This window comes from Piliocolobus tephrosceles, chromosome 3 (genome assembly GCF_002776525.5).
Source record: "Piliocolobus tephrosceles isolate RC106 chromosome 3, ASM277652v3, whole genome shotgun sequence".
In the NCBI taxonomy this organism is placed as follows: domain Eukaryota; kingdom Metazoa; phylum Chordata; class Mammalia; order Primates; family Cercopithecidae; genus Piliocolobus; species Piliocolobus tephrosceles.
Genome location: NC_045436.1, coordinates 101,956,016 through 101,966,813, shown reverse-complemented (window position 1 = coordinate 101,966,813; position 10,798 = coordinate 101,956,016). Strand labels below are relative to the sequence as shown.

The following is a 10,798-nucleotide window of genomic DNA, read 5'->3' as shown; positions in this document are numbered from 1 at the left end:
AATAAAATAAAATAAAATAAAATAAAATAAAATAAAATAAAATAAAATAAAGAATAAACACTTGGTGAGTGTGATTTAATCCCCAAGCTCATAGTTTGCTGATCCCTGAGTAAGATGTTGATTTAAACGCAACAGTATCAATAATCACATTAAATATAAATGGACTAACCACTTCCAATTAAAGGCAGAGACTCAAGAATGCTACTCAGCAATAGGGACAAGCTACTGAAACATGTAACAACCCAGATGAATCTCAAAGTATGCTCAATAAAAAAAGCCATACAGTATGATTCTATCTATATAACATTCTCAAAATGACAGTTATAGAAGTGGAGAACAGATTATTGTTTGTCAGAGGTTAGGGAAGGATGAGAGGAGAGGAGTAGATGTGGCTATAAATGAGTAGCACAAGAGATACTTGTGATGGAACTGTACTGTATCTTGATCATATGAATCTACACGCGATAACATACACATACACACGAATGCATGTAAAACAGGTGAAATTTGAATAAGATCGACAATGTATCAAAGTCAACTTCCTAGTACAAAAGTTATACAAGATGTTATCACTGAGGGAAACTGGGTGAAGGAAATATAAGATCTATTATTTCTTAGCATTGCAAGTGAATCTACAATGGTCTCAAATAAAGACTTTTTTAAAAAGAGAGATTTTCAGATTGGATAAGAAAAAGCAAAATCCAACTATCAAATGCGTACAAGAAAAAAACCTACTTTAAGTATAAAGACACAGTTAAAGGAATAGGATAGAAAGAAGACACACCATGCCAACAGTAACAACAACAACAAAACCCTAAAGAATGTTTTTAAAACTGAAGAGTAGCTATAATATCAAACACATAAAATTGTTAGTGATAAAAAACACTATTTAAAAATATCACATGCAAAAGAAAGCAGTTGGACCCTTACTTTACACCATATACAAAAATTAACTCAAAATTCATTAAAGACCTAAATGTAGCCCTGAAACCATAAAATGACTAGACTTGAAACCATAAAGCTACTGGAGGAAAACACATGGGGAAAAGGCTTCACAACATTGAATTTATCAATGATTTCTTGTGTATGACGTAAAAAACACAAGCAACAAAAGTAAACACAGACAAATGGGACATCAAACTTTAAAACTTCTGTGCAGCAAAACAATCAATCAATAGAGAAGAAAAGGCAACCTACAGAATGGAAGAAAATAGTATTTGCAAATATATACCTGGAAAGGGGTTAATATCCAGATATACAAAGAACTCCTACAACTCAATTAAAAAAAAAAAAAAAAAACCCAATTTTAAAATGGGCAAAAGGTTGGGTGCAATGGCTGGTGAATGACTGTAGTCCCAGCCACTTGGGAGGCTAAGGTAGGAGGATCACTTGAGCCCAGGACTTCAAGGTCAGCCTGGGCAATACAGCAAGCACCTGTCTCAAAACAAAACAAAACAAACAAAAACTAAAAAATGCCAGGTGTGGTGGCTCACTCCTATAATCCCAACACTGGTAAGCTGAGACTGGAGGACTGTTTGAGCCCAGGACTTTGAGATCAGCCTGGGCAACACAGACCTTGTCTCTACAAAATAAAACAAAAATTAGCTGGACGTGGTAGCATGTGCCTATAGTCCCAGCAACTCAGGAGGCTAAGGTGGGAGAATCACTTGAGCCCAGGAATTCAAGGATGCAGTGAGCTGTTATCATGCCACTGAACTCCAGCCTGGGTGACAGAGTGAGACTCTGCCTCAAAAAAAAGAAAAGAAAAGAAAAGAAAAAGAAAAGGTAAAGGACTTGAACAGACATTTCTCCAAAGATGATATACAAATGGCCATGAAGTACAGCCCTTATTCAGTATCCTCAGAAGACCGGTTGCAGAATCCCTGCAGATACCAAAATCCATGTATCCTTAAGTCCCTTATATAAACTGGTATGATATTTGCATATAATCTATGTACATCCTCCTACATATTTTAAATTATCTCTAGATTACTTACGATACCTAAGACAATGTAAATGCTATGTAAATAGTTATTATATTGTATTTTTAAAATGTGTATTATTTTTATTGGATTAAAAATATTTTCAATCCATATTTGGTTAAATCTGGGGATGTGTAACCTGCAGACACTGACAGTCAACTGTATATAAAAAGATGTTCAATATCATTAATCATCAGGGAGATGTAGATCAAAATCATGAGGTATCACCTTACACTTGTTAGGATCGGGAAAGAAAGAAGTGTTGGCAAGGACTTAGAGAAACTGGAAACCCTTTCTACTGTTGGTGGGAATGTAAAATAGCTTCCATAGCTGCTTTGGAAATAGTATGGATAGTCCTCAAAAAGTTAGAAATAGAATTACCATATCCAGCAATTCCACTTCTCGGTACATATCCAAAAGAAGTGAAAACAGGATAGCAAAGACATATTTGCACACCCATGTTCACTGTGGCGTTATTTACAACAACCAAGAGGTAGAAGCAGCCTAAATGTCCATCATCAGATAAATGGAAAAAGAAAATGTGATTTATACATACAATGGAATACCATTCAGATTCAAAAAAGATGAAAATCCTGTCATATGCTACAACATGGATAAATCTTAAGGACGTTATACAAAGTGAAATAAGCCAGAAACAAAAAGACAAATTCCACTGATTCCACTTATATGAGGCATCTAAAGCAGTCAAATTCATAGAAAGTATAATGGTAGCTGCCAAGACGGGTGGTAAGAAGAGTTATTGTATCGTTTCAGTTTTGCAAGATAAAGTTCTAGAGATCTGTTGGACAACAATGTACATGTAGTTAACACTAGCGTACTGTACACTTAAAAATGGTTAAGATGATAAATTTTATGTTGTGTTTTTCACTGCAATAAAAAAAGACATTGCATAATGATAAAAGTATCGATTCCCAAAGACATACTATAGTCTAAATGTGCATACACCTAACTTCAAATCTTCAAAATACACAAAGCAAAATCAAAAACAACTAAAGGGAGAAACAGATAAATCCACAATTACAACTGAAGAGATTTCAACATTCCTCTTCAGTTACAGGACTAGTTAGCAGAGAATTAGCAATGACATAAAACAACAAAACACATCACCAACCAACTGGATTTCACAGGTGCTTATAGAACACTCCTCCCAACAACAGCAGAATATACATTCTTTTCAAGTGCACGTGGACCTATATAAGCCATATCCTGAGTCAATAAACAACCCTAAACAAATTTAAAAGAAATTACATTGTATAAAGTGTAGTCTCTGATCATATGGAATTAAACTAGAAATAAGTAATAGAGACAACAGAAAACTCTCCAAATGCTTGCAAATTAAATGCACACATCTAAATAATCCATGGAGCAAAGAGGAATTCTTAAGAGAAATTAGAAATTTCTTCGTTAAGTTAGTTCTTAACAAAACTGAAAATATAAAATATCAAAATATCAAAATTTGTAGGCTACAGGTAAAAAAGCGGCTTAGGGGAAAGTTTAGAAAATTAAGTGCTTACATTTTAAAAAAGTATTAAATCAAAAAAATTAGCCAGGCATAGTGGCGGTTGCCTGTAGTCCCACGGTCGCCTGTAGTCCCAGCTACTCGGGAGGCTGAGGCAGAGCTTGCAGTAAGCCGAGATCACGCCACTGCCCTCCAGCCTGGGTGACTGAGCGAGATTCCGTCTCCAAAAACAACAAAACAAATAAACAAACAACAACAAAAAAAAAAACCCAAAGTATTAAATCAATATTCTAAGCCTTTACTTTCAGAAACTAGAAAAAGAACAAAATAAACTCAAAGCAAGCATAAGGAAATAAAAAGCACAAACAAAATAACATTGAAAACAAAAACAATACATAAAAATCCAAACCAAAAGCTGTTTTTAAAAGATCAACATATTTTTAGTAAAGACAGGGTTTCAGCATGTTGGCCAGGCTGGTTGGTCTCAAACTCCTGACCTCAGGTGATCCACCTGCCTTGGCCTCCCAAAGTGCTGGGATTACAGGTGTGAGCCACTGCACCTGGCCTGTTGATCACCAGAATTGATAAACATCTGGCAAAAAAGGCATGGAGGGGAAGACACATGTCACCAAAATCTGTAATATCAGAGACTATCATTACAAACGCTACTGGCATTAAAAAGGTAAATAAGGTGAATGCTATGAAAAATTCTACATACATAAATGTGACAACTTAGATGAAATGGACCAATTCCTCAAAACCCACAAACTACCAGAACTCACCCAAAAGACAACCTGAGCACTGCTATAACTATTAAAGAAATTAAATCACAGTTTGAAAAGCAATCTTCAAGCCCAGATGGTTTCACCAAATTCTAACAAACATTTAAAGAAGAAATAGCCTCAACTCTACAAAGTCTCTTTCAGAAAATGGAAGAGGCGAAAACACTTCCCAACTTATTTCATGAGATAAGCTATTACTCTGATACCAAAAACAAAGATAGTACAGAAAAGGAAAACTACAAATCAATATCACTCATGAATACAGACATAAAAATCCCCAACAAATATTAGCAAATATAATCCAGCAAAACATAGAGAATGATCACGACCAAGTAGAATTTATCCTAAGAGTTTATGCAAGGCTGCTTCAATACTCAAAAATACATAGTCTACCATATTACCAGCATATTAAGCCATATTAAACCACCACAACAACATACTAAAGAAGAAAACCCACATAGGAAGTAAAAGTTATCTCCAGTGCAATAAAGCAAGAAAAAGAAAAGGCAAATATTGGAAAGAAATAAAACTGTCCCTATCAGCACACATAATGGTCTACGTAAACCATTCCCAAGGAACAGCTAGAACTAGTAAGTTTAGCAAGGTCACTAAAAACAAGGTGAACATGGCTGGGCGCGGTCGCTCACGCCTGTAATCCCAGCACTTTGGGAGGCTGAGGTGGGCGGATCACGAGGTCAAGAGATTGAGACCATCCTGGCTAACATGGTGAAACCCCATCTCTACTAAAAAAACACAAAAAAATTAGCCGGGCATGGTGGTGGGCGCCAGCTACTCCGGAGGCTGAGGCAGGAGAATGGCATGAACCCGGGAGGCAGAGTTTGCAGTGAGCTGAGATGCGCCACTGCACTCCAGCCTGGGCGACAAAGCGAGACTCTATCTCAGAAAAAACAAAACAAAACAAGGTGAACACACAAAAAGTTAATCATACCATAGCACACTGTAGCCTGGTACAGCCTGCACCTGGCTATAGTTTCATATAGTTTCTGATGCATTTTATATAATATATAAAATATATTTTTATGTTATATATGTAACTACACCTAAAACAATAAAACTTTTTGAAGAAAACATAGGAGAAAAACTTCATGACTCGGGGTCAGGCTAATAGTTGTTAAATATGAAAGAAAAAAACTGCTAAAATGGACTCCATCAAAATTAAAACCTTTTGCTATGAGAAAGACCCTATAAGAGAATAAAAAGACAAGCTCCAAACCAGGAGAAAAATGTTGGCAAATCACATATTTGACAAAAAATTTATATCCCAAATATATAAAACTTTCAAACTTAACAGTAAGAAAAACAACTCAATTAAAATATGGATCAAAGACTTAAGACACTTCATCAATGAAGATATATGGATGGAAATAAGCACACAAAAAGATGTTCAACATCACTGCCATTAGGTAAATGAAAATCAAAATAATGAACCAGGCCCAGTGCCGTGTGCTTGTAGTCTCAGCTACATAGGATGACTGTTTAAGCCCAAGAGTTCAAAGTTGTAGTGCACTACCATCCGATCATGTCTGTAAATAGCCACTACACTCCAGCCTAACCAACACAGCCCCATACACACACCCCACAATCATAATGAAATACTACTACACGTCTATTAGAACGGCTAAAATAAACAATAATAACAATACCAAGTGCTGGTGAGGATGTGAAACACCTGGAATTTTCATATACTGCTGGTGGCAATGCAAAACAGCATCACTGTTCTAAAAAAAAAAGGTGGAAGTTTCTTACACAGTTAAACATACTCTTACACTATAACCCAGCAATCTGACTGCTGGCAATTTAACTGAGAAAAATGAAAGCTCGCGTTTGCACAAAAACTTGTACATGAAAATGTATAGCAGCTCTAGTTGCAATTGCTAAAAACTAAGAATAATCCAAATAACCTTCAACAAGTGAATGGATAAACAAACTGTGGGTACACCCATACAATAGAACACTACCTTACAATAAAAAGGAACAAACTTGGTACATGCAACAACCTGGATGAATCTCAATAACTGCTGAGTGAAACAGGCCAGTCTCAATAGGTTACTACACATTCTATGATTCCATTTATATGATATCCTCAAAAGGACAAAATCATAGTGATGAAAAACAGATTCGTGGCTGCCAGAGATGAGGGGCAGGGAAACAGTATGACTAAAAGGAGATGACAAAAAGAGTTTTATGGGATGATGAAACTATTTTGCATCTATTTCAAATGTTAATTTAAAATTGATTTGGGTGATGATTAGACAAATCTATACATTTGTTAAAATTCATGGACCTGTACCCCAAAAATGTCAATTTTGCTATAACATAAAAAATAAAATGGAAAAAAAGAAAGTTGCATTCCAACATACTCATGATAAAACTCAAAAGACACAAAGCAATATAATCACAAGCCACTCTACTGCTTAAGGGATCAATTAGCCCATAAAATAAAATGCAAACGCCGGCCAGGCACAATGGCACGTGCCTGTAATCTCAGCACTTTGAGAGGACAAGCTGGGAGGATCGCTTGGGCCCAGGAGTTTAGACCAGCCTGGGCAACAGAGTGAGATTCAGTCTCTACAACAAATTTTAAAATTAGCCACGTGTGGTGGCACAAACCTGTAGTCCCAGCTACTTGGCAGGCTGAAGTGGGAGGATCGTTTCAGCCCAGGAGGTCGAGGCCACAGTGAGCTGTGATCATGCCTCTGCACTCCACCCGGGGTGACAGAGCAAGATTCTCACTCAAGAAAACACACACACGCGCGCACACACACACACACACAATAAAAGCACACATCATCAGCATCACGATAGAAAACACTATCTGCCATCACTGTTCTAATTGCATGTAAATTAAATTATTTAGTCCTCACTACAACTCTATGAAGTAGCTACTTTTATTTTGCCCTTTATCCTCCTGCCTCAGCCCCCCTGCCCAAGTAGCTGGAACTATAGGAGTGCACCACCATACTGGGATAATTTTTGTATTTTTTGTAGAGATGGGGTTTTGCCATGCTGCCCAGGCTGGTCTTGAACTCCTGGACTCAAGTCATCTGCCCACTTAGACCTCCCAAAATACTGGGACTACAGGCCTGAGCCACTGAGCCCAGGAGTCTTCTTTCACTTAGTTTGCTATGTCATATTTTGTGCCTTATCTGAAGAAACTGAGGCACAGTGAGAAGGAGTGAAGCCCAAGTAAGTGGTGGAGCCAGGATGTGAACCTAGGCAGCAGGGCTCCCAGCCTGTGCTATTAACTACCACGCTACTGTTCAGAGCACTTTATAAGTGAAATATAATTACAGAACAAAATATATGAAAAACCAAGGTCCTTATCTTCTCCCTCACTATACTTTTAGATTCCCCTACTTTTACAAGTAGCAACACCATTTTTTCAGTTACCCTACTTCAAAACGTGAGCCATATTTGACTCTTCTCTCCACTTTCCCAACCTATCCACTTCAATTCTCCTGGATTCTGCTTGGAAAAATCTCTATTCATCCATCCCTTTCTTCCTATTATCATTGAACTCTATTCTGTCTCATTGTACTCTAGTTCAGATCCATATATTAACCTGGATTGTAATGACTTCCCCTAACCAATCACCACATCCCTCCTTCCCATCACTGAACATTGATCAAGGATTAGATGCTGCTAGATTTATCTAACTCTAATTGTCCTTTCCAAACTGCTTAATATATGTAGTTCAGCTTACCCTGGCATTCAAGGTCCTCACTGCTCTGGCTCTAGTCTACCTTCTTTTTCTCCATTCATTTTTTACATAAAGTAGGGAAAGGGGAAAATAAGACGGAAACACTACTTATTAAACCACTGTGCACCACCTATTTTGGCAGAAATCTTAAATATACTCTTGGTTAAGCATCACCTCATAGATGGTTCTAACATCCCTGACTTGCCCAAGGCCACACAGCTAGAAATGGTGGGAGATGGGGCTTCAATCCAGCTGTGATTAAGTCCATTCTTTTTGCACTATATCACAGATTTAATTATTCAGTTTTCCTCAAAGGTATTTGCAAGTGCTCAAGCTGTTCCTTGTGAGGGAATGATGTCAAGGCCCAGCTTAAACAATTCCTTTTTATGAATTATTTTCTAATTCTCCCAACGGGATGTGATCTTTCTTATGAACCCCCATAGTACGCCGTATTTCTCCGACTTGTTCACTTTCTTTCTTTTGTATTTTAGACTTGCCTGCTTAACAGAGTGTACTCTTTCTTGAAGACTGTGTCTTAACAGTATCTATGTATTTGCCCACAATGAGCCAGAGTCATGAGTGGCTGAATTAACACGATCTCTATGGGTTGGGTTTTTTTCCCCAATGTAAAAAACTGGGTCACCTTGGCTCTCTGCTCCTCCCATTCGACAGACAGCCGCATCTTCTCATGCATTTCCAGCTGCATCCCTGAGGTACCACGGTGAAGGTGAAGGCCAGAGTCAACGGATTTGGTTGTATTGGGTGCCTGGTCACCAGGGTGGCTTTGAACTCTCGCAAAGTGGATACTGTCGCCATCAATGACCGCTTCATTGACCTTAACTACATGGTCTACTTGTTCCAGTATGATTTCACCCACGGCAAATTCCATGCACCATCAAGGCTGAGAATGGCAAGCTTGTCATCAGTGGAAATTCCATTACCATCTTCCAGGAGCGAGATCCCTCCAAAATCAAATGGGGCAATGCTGACACTGAGTACGTTGTGGAGTCCACTGGTGTCTTCACCCCCATGAAGAAGGCTGGGGCTCACTTGTAGGAAGGAGCCAAAAGGGTCATGAATTTCTGCCCCCTTTGCTGATGCCCCCATGTTCGTGATGGGCATGAACCATGAGAATTATGACAACAGCCTCAAGATCATCAGCAATGCCTCCTGCACCACCAACTGCTTAACACCCCTGGCCAATGTCATCCAAGACAACTTTGGTATTGTGGAAGGACTCATGACCACAGTCCACGCCACCACTGCCACCCAGAAGACTATGGATGGCCCCTCTGGGAAACTGTGGCGTGACGGCTGCGGGGCTCTCTAGAACATCATCCCTGTCTCTACTGGTGCTGCCAAGGCTGTAGGCGAGGCCCTCTCTGAGTTGAACGGGAAGATCACTGGCATGGCCTTCTGTGTCACCACTGCCAACATGTCGGTCATGAACCTGACCTGCCGTCTGGAAAAACCTGCCAAATATGATGACATCAAGAAGGTGGTGAAGCAGGATGCCTCTCAAGGGCATCCTGGGCTACAATGAGCACCAGGCTGTCTCCTCCGACTTCAACAGCAACACCCACTCTTCCACCTTCGATGCTGGGGCTGGCATTGCCCTCAACAACCACTTTGTCAAGATAATTTCTTGGTATAGTGATGAATTTGACTACAACAACAGTGTGGTGGACCTCACGGCCCACATGGCCTCCAAGAGTAAGACCACCAGACCACCAGCCCCAGCGAAAGCATGAGAGGAAGAGAGAGGTCCTCACTGCTGGGGAGTCCCTGCCACACTCAGTCCCCCACTACACTGAGAATCTCCCTTCCTCAGTGTCCATGCAGAACCCCTGAAGAGGGAGGGGCCTAGGAGCCCCACCTGGTGTGTACCATTAATAAAGTCCCCTATGCTTAGCCAAAAACAAACAAACAAAAAACTAAACAAAACAAAACCAAAAAAAACAAAAACCTGGGTCAACTCTTATTAGTCTAGTGAGTCTTCTTCTTCTTCTTTTTTTTTTAGGCAGGGTCTCACTCTGCCACCCAGGCTGGAGTGCAGTGGCGCAATCTCAGCTTTTCACAGCCTTGACCTCCCAGGCTCCAGCAATCCTACAGGCGTGTAACCACCATGCTGAGCTAATTTTTGTATTTTTTGTAGAGATGGGGTTTTGCCATGTTGCCCAGGCTGGTCTTGAACTGTTGGACTCAGGCCATCTTCCCACCTGGGTCTTCCAAAATGCTGGGACTACAGGCCTGAGCCACTGAGCCCGGGAGTCTTCATTTTGTCATGCCATATTTTGTGTCCTACATGAGTATTATGACAGCAGGTATCACTAATATCTTATTTTTAAATTTTACTAAGTTAAAATGCATACAATTAAAAATGACCATATACTTTTTCCCCTTACATCAAACTACTCTAGCTCTATCTAGTGAAAGTTTTATTATTGTTGTCACAAAATGTTTTCATTTGTCAGCGTACCATTTCTATGAAAAGGGTTTAATTAATATTCGTTTTTATAAAATTATTTTTACATTTGAATTCAGATTTGGGCAGGACACAACAGCTCACAATCTGTCTATACAAAATTCTCTTAAACAACTTTAAAAAATCTATTATATATAATAGAACAGGAAGACAGGAGCCGGAAAAGACTGCTTACTCAAAGACTATTCACTCTGCCTAAGGAACTCAGTAGACTTTAGGACTTATAAAGACTATAGATTAGTATCAAGTAAAAATGTAATTCAGCCTAAACTCCAGAATTCAAACAACAAGAATTTTTTTTAAAAATACGCCTAAGATTCTGATTCTTATGGAGAAAAATAAATGATA

General features: G+C 38.9%; 1 protein-coding gene and 1 pseudogene across 2 annotated transcripts in view; one reads left to right on the top strand and one right to left on the bottom strand.

Annotated features, from left to right (window-relative positions):
- KLHL8 (kelch like family member 8) overlaps positions 1–10,798 on the bottom strand; it is a 60,049-nt gene that overhangs the window by 36,908 nt on the left and 12,343 nt on the right. The window lies entirely within an intron of this gene.
- LOC111530872 lies at positions 2,113–9,817 on the top strand (annotated as a pseudogene).